Source organism: Ambystoma mexicanum, unplaced genomic scaffold (assembly GCF_040938575.1).
Source record: "Ambystoma mexicanum isolate Mex_15411 unplaced genomic scaffold, UKY_AmexF1_1 Mex_scaf20, whole genome shotgun sequence".
In the NCBI taxonomy this organism is placed as follows: domain Eukaryota; kingdom Metazoa; phylum Chordata; class Amphibia; order Caudata; family Ambystomatidae; genus Ambystoma; species Ambystoma mexicanum.
This window is the reverse complement of record NW_027182434.1, coordinates 2993917-3008123: the sequence shown is the minus strand read 5'-3', so window position 1 is coordinate 3008123 and position 14207 is coordinate 2993917. Positions and strand designations below refer to the sequence as shown.

General features: G+C 51.5%; 14 non-coding genes across 14 annotated transcripts; 10 read left to right on the top strand and 4 right to left on the bottom strand.

The window, feature by feature from the left end:
- Window positions 1-442: 442 nt before the first annotated feature.
- TRNAL-AAG (transfer RNA leucine (anticodon AAG)) lies at window positions 443-524 on the top strand. The gene has a single exon. It is a non-coding gene; the product is annotated as a tRNA-Leu (tRNA).
- Window positions 525-1298: 774 nt separating this feature from the next.
- TRNAD-GUC (transfer RNA aspartic acid (anticodon GUC)) lies at window positions 1299-1370 on the bottom strand. Its single transcript has one exon. It is a non-coding gene; the product is annotated as a tRNA-Asp (tRNA).
- A 540-nt stretch (window positions 1371-1910) lies between these two features.
- TRNAL-AAG (transfer RNA leucine (anticodon AAG)) lies at window positions 1911-1992 on the top strand. Its single transcript has one exon. It is a non-coding gene; the product is annotated as a tRNA-Leu (tRNA).
- A 1386-nt stretch (window positions 1993-3378) lies between these two features.
- On the top strand, window positions 3379-3460 carry TRNAL-AAG (transfer RNA leucine (anticodon AAG)). Its single transcript has one exon. It is a non-coding gene; the product is annotated as a tRNA-Leu (tRNA).
- A 1382-nt stretch (window positions 3461-4842) lies between these two features.
- TRNAL-AAG (transfer RNA leucine (anticodon AAG)) lies at window positions 4843-4924 on the top strand. Its single transcript has one exon. It is a non-coding gene; the product is annotated as a tRNA-Leu (tRNA).
- Window positions 4925-5698: 774 nt separating this feature from the next.
- Window positions 5699-5770, bottom strand: TRNAD-GUC (transfer RNA aspartic acid (anticodon GUC)). Its single transcript has one exon. It is a non-coding gene; the product is annotated as a tRNA-Asp (tRNA).
- A 540-nt stretch (window positions 5771-6310) lies between these two features.
- On the top strand, window positions 6311-6392 carry TRNAL-AAG (transfer RNA leucine (anticodon AAG)). The gene has a single exon. It is a non-coding gene; the product is annotated as a tRNA-Leu (tRNA).
- A 1386-nt stretch (window positions 6393-7778) lies between these two features.
- On the top strand, window positions 7779-7860 carry TRNAL-AAG (transfer RNA leucine (anticodon AAG)). Its single transcript has one exon. It is a non-coding gene; the product is annotated as a tRNA-Leu (tRNA).
- Window positions 7861-9242: 1382 nt separating this feature from the next.
- On the top strand, window positions 9243-9324 carry TRNAL-AAG (transfer RNA leucine (anticodon AAG)). The gene has a single exon. It is a non-coding gene; the product is annotated as a tRNA-Leu (tRNA).
- A 1382-nt stretch (window positions 9325-10706) lies between these two features.
- TRNAL-AAG (transfer RNA leucine (anticodon AAG)) lies at window positions 10707-10788 on the top strand. The gene has a single exon. It is a non-coding gene; the product is annotated as a tRNA-Leu (tRNA).
- A 774-nt stretch (window positions 10789-11562) lies between these two features.
- TRNAD-GUC (transfer RNA aspartic acid (anticodon GUC)) lies at window positions 11563-11634 on the bottom strand. Its single transcript has one exon. It is a non-coding gene; the product is annotated as a tRNA-Asp (tRNA).
- Window positions 11635-12174: 540 nt separating this feature from the next.
- Window positions 12175-12256, top strand: TRNAL-AAG (transfer RNA leucine (anticodon AAG)). The gene has a single exon. It is a non-coding gene; the product is annotated as a tRNA-Leu (tRNA).
- A 774-nt stretch (window positions 12257-13030) lies between these two features.
- TRNAD-GUC (transfer RNA aspartic acid (anticodon GUC)) lies at window positions 13031-13102 on the bottom strand. The gene has a single exon. It is a non-coding gene; the product is annotated as a tRNA-Asp (tRNA).
- A 540-nt stretch (window positions 13103-13642) lies between these two features.
- On the top strand, window positions 13643-13724 carry TRNAL-AAG (transfer RNA leucine (anticodon AAG)). Its single transcript has one exon. It is a non-coding gene; the product is annotated as a tRNA-Leu (tRNA).
- Window positions 13725-14207: the final 483 nt, after the last annotated feature.

Below are 14207 nucleotides of genomic sequence, written 5' to 3'. Positions count from 1 at the left end.
TGCCCGATCTAAGGCTAATTTCTTTCTTTTTATCGGCACCAGGCTTAAAACTCAGTTTAAGGCGATAGTTCCGGGCTATGTTTGACTCCAGAGTTGAATCTGTCATCCCGCATTTCCTCAGCAAATCAAGCTACCCATCTCAAGTCTCATGAGCTGAGGACGGCAAAGTCCCTGTGGGCTTAGGACAGTCAAAGAAACCCCTGGGCTGCATGCTAAGCCCCTTTTCGGCTTCACTTTCCGAATCCTGCCCTAGCTTGCGATTAGTTTTTTTCTCACTTCTTGCCCCCATCTCCCACCTTGCCTCATGGTCTCCCCTCCTCTGCGCACCTGACAGTTTGCCTGCCCTTCCACTGCCTGTCTCCAGACTTTCCAAGGAGAAAAGGCAAAGCACTAAAGCGGGCCGGGCAACGGGTCAAGTTCCGCTTTCGGCGACTAGCAGGGAGGTAGCGTGGCCGAGCGGTCTAAGGCGCTGGATTAAGGCTCCAGTCTCTTCGGAGGCGTGGGTTCAAATCCCACCGCTGCCACTTTTCCTGGCCTTGCATTTTAAAGAAGAACGTAACGTTGACCTCTTCCTTCATTAGTGCCACCTCTGTCGCAATGAGCAAGCGGATGGTATGCCACACCCTGCAGGAAAAAGGTTTCGCTTCTGACGTCTTGCTTTTCTGGACATCCAGTCTCAAGTTTCCCATCTGGAACGGCGCTCCCTGCTGCTTTGTGAAGGCTTGCTGCAAGAGCCTTCGAAACCCAGGAGCTCTTGCGTTGAGCTGTGACGCGTCCTGGGGAGACCTCCCGTTGCAGCGGAATGAGCCCCACTTCCAGGGCGTGCTGGTAGCAAATTTCCCACAGCCCACAGGGAGCAAACGATCCCAGGTGTGATGTATCACCAGGAGAGGCTGAGATGAGAGTAAGGGTTCACGCGTGTGCCCGGACCGAGGTTAATGATGGGATTAGAGCTAGGGTTAGATGCAGGGAAAGAGTGAGAGTTATAATTAGGGATAAAGCTAACAGGTGATCATTACTCGTCATGTAACATGATACAAAGGGTCAGAAGAGGAACTGATTCAGGGTTACAATTTGGACTTCGCAGACAACAGGAGCACTAAATGGTGCTGAGGGGGACTCAATAAAGTGGACCGGCCGCCTAATGTAAGCAATTGTGCACAAATATTGTACGATGACTAGCGTTGCCGGTGCTTTTTTCTTAAAGAGTCAGTTCTTGGCACCCATTCCCTACTTGACTCAGCCTAATCTTCAAGAATATTTGTCAAGAACTAAAAAAAATCCAGAAAAGGTTTAACCTCCCCGTCGGGGAATTGAACCCCGGTCTCCCGCGTGACAGGCGGGGATACTGACCACTATACTAACGAGGAGACGTGAGGGCATGAAATGAACAGCTGCTGATGTCTGCACAGCATCCAGCGACCACCTAGCTGGCCTAGGGGGTCTCATTTTCCCCCGTCAAACGGCTTGCCCGATCTAAGGCTAATTTCTTTCTTTTTATCGGCACCAGGCTTAAAACTCAGTTTAAGGCGATAGTTCCGGGCTATGTTTGACTCCAGAGTTGAATCTGTCATCCCGCATTTCCTCAGCAAATCAAGCTACCCATCTCAAGTCTCATGAGCTGAGGACGGCAAAGTCCCTGTGGGCTTAGGACAGTCAAAGAAACCCCTGGGCTGCATGCTAAGCCCCTTTTCGGCTTCACTTTCCGAATCCTGCCCTAGCTTGCGATTAGTTTTTTTCTCACTTCTTGCCCCCATCTCCCACCTTGCCTCATGGTCTCCCCTCCTCTGCGCACCTGACAGTTTGCCTGCCCTTCCACTGCCTGTCTCCAGACTTTCCAAGGAGAAAAGGCAAAGCACTAAAGCGGGCCGGGCAACGGGTCAAGTTCCGCTTTCGGCGACTAGCAGGGAGGTAGCGTGGCCGAGCGGTCTAAGGCGCTGGATTAAGGCTCCAGTCTCTTCGGAGGCGTGGGTTCAAATCCCACCGCTGCCACTTTTCCTGGCCTTGCATTTTAAAGAAGAACGTAACGTTGACCTCTTCCTTCATTAGTGCCACCTCTGTCGCAATGAGCAAGCGGATGGTATGCCACACCCTGCAGGAAAAAGGTTTCGCTTCTGACGTCTTGCTTTTCTGGACATCCAGTCTCAAGTTTCCCATCTGGAACGGCGCTCCCTGCTGCTTTGTGAAGGCTTGCTGCAAGAGCCTTCGAAACCCAGGAGCTCTTGCGTTGAGCTGTGACGCGTCCTGGGAAGACCTCCCGTTGCAGCGGAATGAGCCCCACTTCCAGGGCGTGCTGGTAGCAAATTTCCCACAGCCCACAGGGAGCAAACGATCCCAGGTGTGATGTATCACCAGGAGAGGCTGAGATGAGAGTAAGGGTTCACGCGTGTGCCCGGACCGAGGTTAATGATGGGATTAGAGCTAGGGTTAGATGCAGGGAAAGAGTGAGAGTTATAATTAGGGATAAAGCTAACAGGTGATCATTACTCGTCATGTAACATGATACAAAGGGTCAGAAGAGGAACTGATTCAGGGTTACAATTTGGACTTCGCAGACAACAGGAGCACTAAATGGTGCTGAGGGGGACTCAATAAAGTGGACCGGCCGCCTAATGTAAGCAATTGTGCACAAATATTGTACGATGACTAGCGTTGCCGGTGCTTTTTTCTTAAAGAGTCAGTTCTTGGCACCCATTCCCTACTTGACTCAGCCTAATCTTCAAGAATATTTGTCAAGAACTAAAAAAAATCCAGAAAAGGTTTAACCTCCCCGTCGGGGAATTGAACCCCGGTCTCCCGCGTGACAGGCGGGGATACTGACCACTATACTAACAAGGAGACGTGAGGGCATGAAATGAACAGCTGCTGATGTCTGCACAGCATCCAGCGACCACCTAGCTGGCCTAGGGGGTCTCATTTTCCCCCGTCAAACGGCTTGCCCGATCTAAGGCTAATTTCTTTCTTTTTATCGGCACCAGGCTTAAAACTCAGTTTAAGGCGATAGTTCCGGGCTATGTTTGACTCCAGAGTTGAATCTGTCATCCCGCATTTCCTCAGCAAATCAAGCTACCCATCTCAAGTCTCATGAGCTGAGGACGGCAAAGTCCCTGTGGGCTTAGGACAGTCAAAGAAACCCCTGGGCTGCATGCTAAGCCCCTTTTCGGCTTCACTTTCCGAATCCTGCCCTAGCTTGCGATTAGTTTTTTTCTCACTTCTTGCCCCCATCTCCCACCTTGCCTCATGGTCTCCCCTCCTCTGCGCACCTGACAGTTTGCCTGCCCTTCCACTGCCTGTCTCCAGACTTTCCAAGGAGAAAAGGCAAAGCACTAAAGCGGGCCGGGCAACGGGTCAAGTTCCGCTTTCGGCGACTAGCAGGGAGGTAGCGTGGCCGAGCGGTCTAAGGCGCTGGATTAAGGCTCCAGTCTCTTCAGAGGCGTGGGTTCAAATCCCACCGCTGCCACTTTTCCTGGCCTTGCATTTTAAAGAAGAACGTAACGTTGACCTCTTCCTTCATTAGTGCCACCTCTGTCGCAATGAGCAAGCGGATGGTATGCCACACCCTGCAGGAAAAAGGTTTCGCTTCTGACGTCTTGCTTTTCTGGACATCCAGTCTCAAGTTTCCCATCTGGAACGGCGCTCCCTGCTGCTTTGTGAAGGCTTGCTGCAAGAGCCTTCGAAACCCAGGAGCTCTTGCGTTGAGCTGTGACGCGTCCTGGGAAGACCTCCCGTTGCAGCGGAATGAGCCCCACTTCCAGGGCGTGCTGGTAGCAAATTTCCCACAGCCCACAGGGAGCAAACGATCCCAGGTGTGATGTATCACCAGGAGAGGCTGAGATGAGAGTAAGGGTTCACGCGTGTGCCCGGACCGAGGTTAATGATGGGATTAGAGCTAGGGTTAGATGCAGGGAAAGAGTGAGAGTTATAATTAGGGATAAAGCTAACAGGTGATCATTACTCGTCATGTAACATGATACAAAGGGTCAGAAGAGGAACTGATTCAGGGTTACAATTTGGACTTCGCAGACAACAGGAGCACTAAATGGTGCTGAGGGGGACTCAATAAAGTGGACCGGCCGCCTAATGTAAGCAATTGTGCACAAATATTGTACGATGACTAGCGTTGCCGGTGCTTTTTTCTTAAAGAGTCAGTTCTTGGCACCCATTCCCTACTTGACTCAGCCTAATCTTCAAGAATATTTGTCAAGAACTAAAAAAAATCCAGAAAAGGTTTAACCTCCCCGTCGGGGAATTGAACCCCGGTCTCCCGCGTGACAGGGATACTGACCACTATACTAACGAGGAGACGTGAGGGCATGAAATGAACAGCTGCTGATGTCTGCACAGCATCCAGCGACCACCTAGCTGGCCTAGGGGGTCTCATTTTCCCCCGTCAAACGGCTTGCCCGATCTAAGGCTAATTTCTTTCTTTTTATCGGCACCAGGCTTAAAACTCAGTTTAAGGCGATAGTTCCGGGCTATGTTTGACTCCAGAGTTGAATCTGTCATCCCGCATTTCCTCAGCAAATCAAGCTACCCATCTCAAGTCTCATGAGCTGAGGACGGCAAAGTCCCTGTGGGCTTAGGACAGTCAAAGAAACCCCTGGGCTGCATGCTAAGCCCCTTTTCGGCTTCACTTTCCGAATCCTGCCCTAGCTTGCGATTAGTTTTTTTCTCACTTCTTGCCCCCATCTCCCACCTTGCCTCATGGTCTCCCCTCCTCTGCGCACCTGACAGTTTGCCTGCCCTTCCACTGCCTGTCTCCAGACTTTCCAAGGAGAAAAGGCAAAGCACTAAAGCGGGCCGGGCAACGGGTCAAGTTCCGCTTTCGGCGACTAGCAGGGAGGTAGCGTGGCCGAGCGGTCTAAGGCGCTGGATTAAGGCTCCAGTCTCTTCGGAGGCGTGGGTTCAAATCCCACCGCTGCCACTTTTCCTGGCCTTGCATTTTAAAGAAGAACGTAACGTTGACCTCTTCCTTCATTAGTGCCACCTCTGTCGCAATGAGCAAGCGGATGGTATGCCACACCCTGCAGGAAAAAGGTTTCGCTTCTGACGTCTTGCTTTTCTGGACATCCAGTCTCAAGTTTCCCATCTGGAACGGCGCTCCCTGCTGCTTTGTGAAGGCTTGCTGCAAGAGCCTTCGAAACCCAGGAGCTCTTGCGTTGAGCTGTGACGCGTCCTGGGGAGACCTCCCGTTGCAGCGGAATGAGCCCCACTTCCAGGGCGTGCTGGTAGCAAATTTCCCACAGCCCACAGGGAGCAAACGATCCCAGGTGTGATGTATCACCAGGAGAGGCTGAGATGAGAGTAAGGGTTCACGCGTGTGCCCGGACCGAGGTTAATGATGGGATTAGAGCTAGGGTTAGATGCAGGGAAAGAGTGAGAGTTATAATTAGGGATAAAGCTAACAGGTGATCATTACTCGTCATGTAACATGATACAAAGGGTCAGAAGAGGAACTGATTCAGGGTTACAATTTGGACTTCGCAGACAACAGGAGCACTAAATGGTGCTGAGGGGGACTCAATAAAGTGGACCGGCCGCCTAATGTAAGCAATTGTGCACAAATATTGTACGATGACTAGCGTTGCCGGTGCTTTTTTCTTAAAGAGTCAGTTCTTGGCACCCATTCCCTACTTGACTCAGCCTAATCTTCAAGAATATTTGTCAAGAACTAAAAAAAATCCAGAAAAGGTTTAACCTCCCCGTCGGGGAATTGAACCCCGGTCTCCCGCGTGACAGGCGGGGATACTGACCACTATACTAACGAGGAGACGTGAGGGCATGAAATGAACAGCTGCTGATGTCTGCACAGCATCCAGCGACCACCTAGCTGGCCTAGGGGGTCTCATTTTCCCCCGTCAAACGGCTTGCCCGATCTAAGGCTAATTTCTTTCTTTTTATCGGCACCAGGCTTAAAACTCAGTTTAAGGCGATAGTTCCGGGCTATGTTTGACTCCAGAGTTGAATCTGTCATCCCGCATTTCCTCAGCAAATCAAGCTACCCATCTCAAGTCTCATGAGCTGAGGACGGCAAAGTCCCTGTGGGCTTAGGACAGTCAAAGAAACCCCTGGGCTGCATGCTAAGCCCCTTTTCGGCTTCACTTTCCGAATCCTGCCCTAGCTTGCGATTAGTTTTTTTCTCACTTCTTGCCCCCATCTCCCACCTTGCCTCATGGTCTCCCCTCCTCTGCGCACCTGACAGTTTGCCTGCCCTTCCACTGCCTGTCTCCAGACTTTCCAAGGAGAAAAGGCAAAGCACTAAAGCGGGCCGGGCAACGGGTCAAGTTCCGCTTTCGGCGACTAGCAGGGAGGTAGCGTGGCCGAGCGGTCTAAGGCGCTGGATTAAGGCTCCAGTCTCTTCGGAGGCGTGGGTTCAAATCCCACCGCTGCCACTTTTCCTGGCCTTGCATTTTAAAGAAGAACGTAACGTTGACCTCTTCCTTCATTAGTGCCACCTCTGTCGCAATGAGCAAGCGGATGGTATGCCACACCCTGCAGGAAAAAGGTTTCGCTTCTGACGTCTTGCTTTTCTGGACATCCAGTCTCAAGTTTCCCATCTGGAACGGCGCTCCCTGCTGCTTTGTGAAGGCTTGCTGCAAGAGCCTTCGAAACCCAGGAGCTCTTGCGTTGAGCTGTGACGCGTCCTGGGAAGACCTCCCGTTGCAGCGGAATGAGCCCCACTTCCAGGGCGTGCTGGTAGCAAATTTCCCACAGCCCACAGGGAGCAAACGATCCCAGGTGTGATGTATCACCAGGAGAGGCTGAGATGAGAGTAAGGGTTCACGCGTGTGCCCGGACCGAGGTTAATGATGGGATTAGAGCTAGGGTTAGATGCAGGGAAAGAGTGAGAGTTATAATTAGGGATAAAGCTAACAGGTGATCATTACTCGTCATGTAACATGATACAAAGGGTCAGAAGAGGAACTGATTCAGGGTTACAATTTGGACTTCGCAGACAACAGGAGCACTAAATGGTGCTGAGGGGGACTCAATAAAGTGGACCGGCCGCCTAATGTAAGCAATTGTGCACAAATATTGTACGATGACTAGCGTTGCCGGTGCTTTTTTCTTAAAGAGTCAGTTCTTGGCACCCATTCCCTACTTGACTCAGCCTAATCTTCAAGAATATTTGTCAAGAACTAAAAAAAATCCAGAAAAGGTTTAACCTCCCCGTCGGGGAATTGAACCCCGGTCTCCCGCGTGACAGGCGGGGATACTGACCACTATACTAACAAGGAGACGTGAGGGCATGAAATGAACAGCTGCTGATGTCTGCACAGCATCCAGCGACCACCTAGCTGGCCTAGGGGGTCTCATTTTCCCCCGTCAAACGGCTTGCCCGATCTAAGGCTAATTTCTTTCTTTTTATCGGCACCAGGCTTAAAACTCAGTTTAAGGCGATAGTTCCGGGCTATGTTTGACTCCAGAGTTGAATCTGTCATCCCGCATTTCCTCAGCAAATCAAGCTACCCATCTCAAGTCTCATGAGCTGAGGACGGCAAAGTCCCTGTGGGCTTAGGACAGTCAAAGAAACCCCTGGGCTGCATGCTAAGCCCCTTTTCGGCTTCACTTTCCGAATCCTGCCCTAGCTTGCGATTAGTTTTTTTCTCACTTCTTGCCCCCATCTCCCACCTTGCCTCATGGTCTCCCCTCCTCTGCGCACCTGACAGTTTGCCTGCCCTTCCACTGCCTGTCTCCAGACTTTCCAAGGAGAAAAGGCAAAGCACTAAAGCGGGCCGGGCAACGGGTCAAGTTCCGCTTTCGGCGACTAGCAGGGAGGTAGCGTGGCCGAGCGGTCTAAGGCGCTGGATTAAGGCTCCAGTCTCTTCAGAGGCGTGGGTTCAAATCCCACCGCTGCCACTTTTCCTGGCCTTGCATTTTAAAGAAGAACGTAACGTTGACCTCTTCCTTCATTAGTGCCACCTCTGTCGCAATGAGCAAGCGGATGGTATGCCACACCCTGCAGGAAAAAGGTTTCGCTTCTGACGTCTTGCTTTTCTGGACATCCAGTCTCAAGTTTCCCATCTGGAACGGCGCTCCCTGCTGCTTTGTGAAGGCTTGCTGCAAGAGCCTTCGAAACCCAGGAGCTCTTGCGTTGAGCTGTGACGCGTCCTGGGAAGACCTCCCGTTGCAGCGGAATGAGCCCCACTTCCAGGGCGTGCTGGTAGCAAATTTCCCACAGCCCACAGGGAGCAAACGATCCCAGGTGTGATGTATCACCAGGAGAGGCTGAGATGAGAGTAAGGGTTCACGCGTGTGCCCGGACCGAGGTTAATGATGGGATTAGAGCTAGGGTTAGATGCAGGGAAAGAGTGAGAGTTATAATTAGGGATAAAGCTAACAGGTGATCATTACTCGTCATGTAACATGATACAAAGGGTCAGAAGAGGAACTGATTCAGGGTTACAATTTGGACTTCGCAGACAACAGGAGCACTAAATGGTGCTGAGGGGGACTCAATAAAGTGGACCGGCCGCCTAATGTAAGCAATTGTGCACAAATATTGTACGATGACTAGCGTTGCCGGTGCTTTTTTCTTAAAGAGTCAGTTCTTGGCACCCATTCCCTACTTGACTCAGCCTAATCTTCAAGAATATTTGTCAAGAACTAAAAAAAATCCAGAAAAGGTTTAACCTCCCCGTCGGGGAATTGAACCCCGGTCTCCCGCGTGACAGGGATACTGACCACTATACTAACGAGGAGACGTGAGGGCATGAAATGAACAGCTGCTGATGTCTGCACAGCATCCAGCGACCACCTAGCTGGCCTAGGGGGTCTCATTTTCCCCCGTCAAACGGCTTGCCCGATCTAAGGCTAATTTCTTTCTTTTTATCGGCACCAGGCTTAAAACTCAGTTTAAGGCGATAGTTCCGGGCTATGTTTGACTCCAGAGTTGAATCTGTCATCCCGCATTTCCTCAGCAAATCAAGCTACCCATCTCAAGTCTCATGAGCTGAGGACGGCAAAGTCCCTGTGGGCTTAGGACAGTCAAAGAAACCCCTGGGCTGCATGCTAAGCCCCTTTTCGGCTTCACTTTCCGAATCCTGCCCTAGCTTGCGATTAGTTTTTTTCTCACTTCTTGCCCCCATCTCCCACCTTGCCTCATGGTCTCCCCTCCTCTGCGCACCTGACAGTTTGCCTGCCCTTCCACTGCCTGTCTCCAGACTTTCCAAGGAGAAAAGGCAAAGCACTAAAGCGGGCCGGGCAACGGGTCAAGTTCCGCTTTCGGCGACTAGCAGGGAGGTAGCGTGGCCGAGCGGTCTAAGGCGCTGGATTAAGGCTCCAGTCTCTTCGGAGGCGTGGGTTCAAATCCCACCGCTGCCACTTTTCCTGGCCTTGCATTTTAAAGAAGAACGTAACGTTGACCTCTTCCTTCATTAGTGCCACCTCTGTCGCAATGAGCAAGCGGATGGTATGCCACACCCTGCAGGAAAAAGGTTTCGCTTCTGACGTCTTGCTTTTCTGGACATCCAGTCTCAAGTTTCCCATCTGGAACGGCGCTCCCTGCTGCTTTGTGAAGGCTTGCTGCAAGAGCCTTCGAAACCCAGGAGCTCTTGCGTTGAGCTGTGACGCGTCCTGGGAAGACCTCCCGTTGCAGCGGAATGAGCCCCACTTCCAGGGCGTGCTGGTAGCAAATTTCCCACAGCCCACAGGGAGCAAACGATCCCAGGTGTGATGTATCACCAGGAGAGGCTGAGATGAGAGTAAGGGTTCACGCGTGTGCCCGGACCGAGGTTAATGATGGGATTAGAGCTAGGGTTAGATGCAGGGAAAGAGTGAGAGTTATAATTAGGGATAAAGCTAACAGGTGATCATTACTCGTCATGTAACATGATACAAAGGGTCAGAAGAGGAACTGATTCAGGGTTACAATTTGGACTTCGCAGACAACAGGAGCACTAAATGGTGCTGAGGGGGACTCAATAAAGTGGACCGGCCGCCTAATGTAAGCAATTGTGCACAAATATTGTACGATGACTAGCGTTGCCGGTGCTTTTTTCTTAAAGAGTCAGTTCTTGGCACCCATTCCCTACTTGACTCAGCCTAATCTTCAAGAATATTTGTCAAGAACTAAAAAAAATCCAGAAAAGGTTTAACCTCCCCGTCGGGGAATTGAACCCCGGTCTCCCGCGTGACAGGGATACTGACCACTATACTAACGAGGAGACGTGAGGGCATGAAATGAACAGCTGCTGATGTCTGCACAGCATCCAGCGACCACCTAGCTGGCCTAGGGGGTCTCATTTTCCCCCGTCAAACGGCTTGCCCGATCTAAGGCTAATTTCTTTCTTTTTATCGGCACCAGGCTTAAAACTCAGTTTAAGGCGATAGTTCCGGGCTATGTTTGACTCCAGAGTTGAATCTGTCATCCCGCATTTCCTCAGCAAATCAAGCTACCCATCTCAAGTCTCATGAGCTGAGGACGGCAAAGTCCCTGTGGGCTTAGGACAGTCAAAGAAACCCCTGGGCTGCATGCTAAGCCCCTTTTCGGCTTCACTTTCCGAATCCTGCCCTAGCTTGCGATTAGTTTTTTTCTCACTTCTTGCCCCCATCTCCCACCTTGCCTCATGGTCTCCCCTCCTCTGCGCACCTGACAGTTTGCCTGCCCTTCCACTGCCTGTCTCCAGACTTTCCAAGGAGAAAAGGCAAAGCACTAAAGCGGGCCGGGCAACGGGTCAAGTTCCGCTTTCGGCGACTAGCAGGGAGGTAGCGTGGCCGAGCGGTCTAAGGCGCTGGATTAAGGCTCCAGTCTCTTCGGAGGCGTGGGTTCAAATCCCACCGCTGCCACTTTTCCTGGCCTTGCATTTTAAAGAAGAACGTAACGTTGACCTCTTCCTTCATTAGTGCCACCTCTGTCGCAATGAGCAAGCGGATGGTATGCCACACCCTGCAGGAAAAAGGTTTCGCTTCTGACGTCTTGCTTTTCTGGACATCCAGTCTCAAGTTTCCCATCTGGAACGGCGCTCCCTGCTGCTTTGTGAAGGCTTGCTGCAAGAGCCTTCGAAACCCAGGAGCTCTTGCGTTGAGCTGTGACGCGTCCTGGGAAGACCTCCCGTTGCAGCGGAATGAGCCCCACTTCCAGGGCGTGCTGGTAGCAAATTTCCCACAGCCCACAGGGAGCAAACGATCCCAGGTGTGATGTATCACCAGGAGAGGCTGAGATGAGAGTAAGGGTTCACGCGTGTGCCCGGACCGAGGTTAATGATGGGATTAGAGCTAGGGTTAGATGCAGGGAAAGAGTGAGAGTTATAATTAGGGATAAAGCTAACAGGTGATCATTACTCGTCATGTAACATGATACAAAGGGTCAGAAGAGGAACTGATTCAGGGTTACAATTTGGACTTCGCAGACAACAGGAGCACTAAATGGTGCTGAGGGGGACTCAATAAAGTGGACCGGCCGCCTAATGTAAGCAATTGTGCACAAATATTGTACGATGACTAGCGTTGCCGGTGCTTTTTTCTTAAAGAGTCAGTTCTTGGCACCCATTCCCTACTTGACTCAGCCTAATCTTCAAGAATATTTGTCAAGAACTAAAAAAAATCCAGAAAAGGTTTAACCTCCCCGTCGGGGAATTGAACCCCGGTCTCCCGCGTGACAGGCGGGGATACTGACCACTATACTAACGAGGAGACGTGAGGGCATGAAATGAACAGCTGCTGATGTCTGCACAGCATCCAGCGACCACCTAGCTGGCCTAGGGGGTCTCATTTTCCCCCGTCAAACGGCTTGCCCGATCTAAGGCTAATTTCTTTCTTTTTATCGGCACCAGGCTTAAAACTCAGTTTAAGGCGATAGTTCCGGGCTATGTTTGACTCCAGAGTTGAATCTGTCATCCCGCATTTCCTCAGCAAATCAAGCTACCCATCTCAAGTCTCATGAGCTGAGGACGGCAAAGTCCCTGTGGGCTTAGGACAGTCAAAGAAACCCCTGGGCTGCATGCTAAGCCCCTTTTCGGCTTCACTTTCCGAATCCTGCCCTAGCTTGCGATTAGTTTTTTTCTCACTTCTTGCCCCCATCTCCCACCTTGCCTCATGGTCTCCCCTCCTCTGCGCACCTGACAGTTTGCCTGCCCTTCCACTGCCTGTCTCCAGACTTTCCAAGGAGAAAAGGCAAAGCACTAAAGCGGGCCGGGCAACGGGTCAAGTTCCGCTTTCGGCGACTAGCAGGGAGGTAGCGTGGCCGAGCGGTCTAAGGCGCTGGATTAAGGCTCCAGTCTCTTCGGAGGCGTGGGTTCAAATCCCACCGCTGCCACTTTTCCTGGCCTTGCATTTTAAAGAAGAACGTAACGTTGACCTCTTCCTTCATTAGTGCCACCTCTGTCGCAATGAGCAAGCGGATGGTATGCCACACCCTGCAGGAAAAAGGTTTCGCTTCTGACGTCTTGCTTTTCTGGACATCCAGTCTCAAGTTTCCCATCTGGAACGGCGCTCCCTGCTGCTTTGTGAAGGCTTGCTGCAAGAGCCTTCGAAACCCAGGAGCTCTTGCGTTGAGCTGTGACGCGTCCTGGGAAGACCTCCCGTTGCAGCGGAATGAGCCCCACTTCCAGGGCGTGCTGGTAGCAAATTTCCCACAGCCCACAGGGAGCAAACGATCCCAGGTGTGATGTATCACCAGGAGAGGCTGAGATGAGAGTAAGGGTTCACGCGTGTGCCCGGACCGAGGTTAATGATGGGATTAGAGCTAGGGTTAGATGCAGGGAAAGAGTGAGAGTTATAATTAGGGATAAAGCTAACAGGTGATCATTACTCGTCATGTAACATGATACAAAGGGTCAGAAGAGGAACTGATTCAGGGTTACAATTTGGACTTCGCAGACAACAGGAGCACTAAATGGTGCTGAGGGGGACTCAATAAAGTGGACCGGCCGCCTAATGTAAGCAATTGTGCACAAATATTGTACGATGACTAGCGTTGCCGGTGCTTTTTTCTTAAAGAGTCAGTTCTTGGCACCCATTCCCTACTTGACTCAGCCTAATCTTCAAGAATATTTGTCAAGAACTAAAAAAAATCCAGAAAAGGTTTAACCTCCCCGTCGGGGAATTGAACCCCGGTCTCCCGCGTGACAGGCGGGGATACTGACCACTATACTAACGAGGAGACGTGAGGGCATGAAATGAACAGCTGCTGATGTCTGCACAGCATCCAGCGACCACCTAGCTGGCCTAGGGGGTCTCATTTTCCCCCGTCAAACGGCTTGCCCAATCTAAGGCTAATTTCTTTCTTTTTATCGGCACCAGGCTTAAAACTCAGTTTAAGGCGATAGTTCCGGGCTATGTTTGACTCCAGAGTTGAATCTGTCATCCCGCATTTCCTCAGCAAATCAAGCTACCCATCTCAAGTCTCATGAGCTGAGGACGGCAAAGTCCCTGTGGGCTTAGGACAGTCAAAGAAACCCCTGGGCTGCATGCTAAGCCCCTTTTCGGCTTCACTTTCCGAATCCTGCCCTAGCTTGCGATTAGTTTTTTTCTCACTTCTTGCCCCCATCTCCCACCTTGCCTCATGGTCTCCCCTCCTCTGCGCACCTGACAGTTTGCCTGCCCTTCCACTGCCTGTCTCCAGACTTTCCAAGGAGAAAAGGCAAAGCACTAAAGCGGGCCGGGCAACGGGTCAAGTTCCGCTTTCGGCGACTAGCAGGGAGGTAGCGTGGCCGAGCGGTCTAAGGCGCTGGATTAAGGCTCCAGTCTCTTCGGAGGCGTGGGTTCAAATCCCACCGCTGCCACTTTTCCTGGCCTTGCATTTTAAAGAAGAACGTAACGTTGACCTCTTCCTTCATTAGTGCCACCTCTGTCGCAATGAGCAAGCGGATGGTATGCCACACCCTGCAGGAAAAAGGTTTCGCTTCTGACGTCTTGCTTTTCTGGACATCCAGTCTCAAGTTTCCCATCTGGAACGGCGCTCCCTGCTGCTTTGTGAAGGCTTGCTGCAAGAGCCTTCGAAACCCAGGAGCTCTTGCGTTGAGCTGTGACGCGTCCTGGGAAGACCTCCCGTTGCAGCGGAATGAGCCCCACTTCCAGGGCGTGCTGGTAGCAAATTTCCCACAGCCCACAGGGAGCAAACGATCCCAGGTGTGATGTATCACCAGGAGAGGCTGAGATGAGAGTAAGGGTTCACGCGTGTGCCCGGACCGAGGTTAATGATGGGATTAGAGCTAGGGTTAGATGCAGGGAAAGAGTGAGAGTTATAATTAGGGATAAAGCTAACA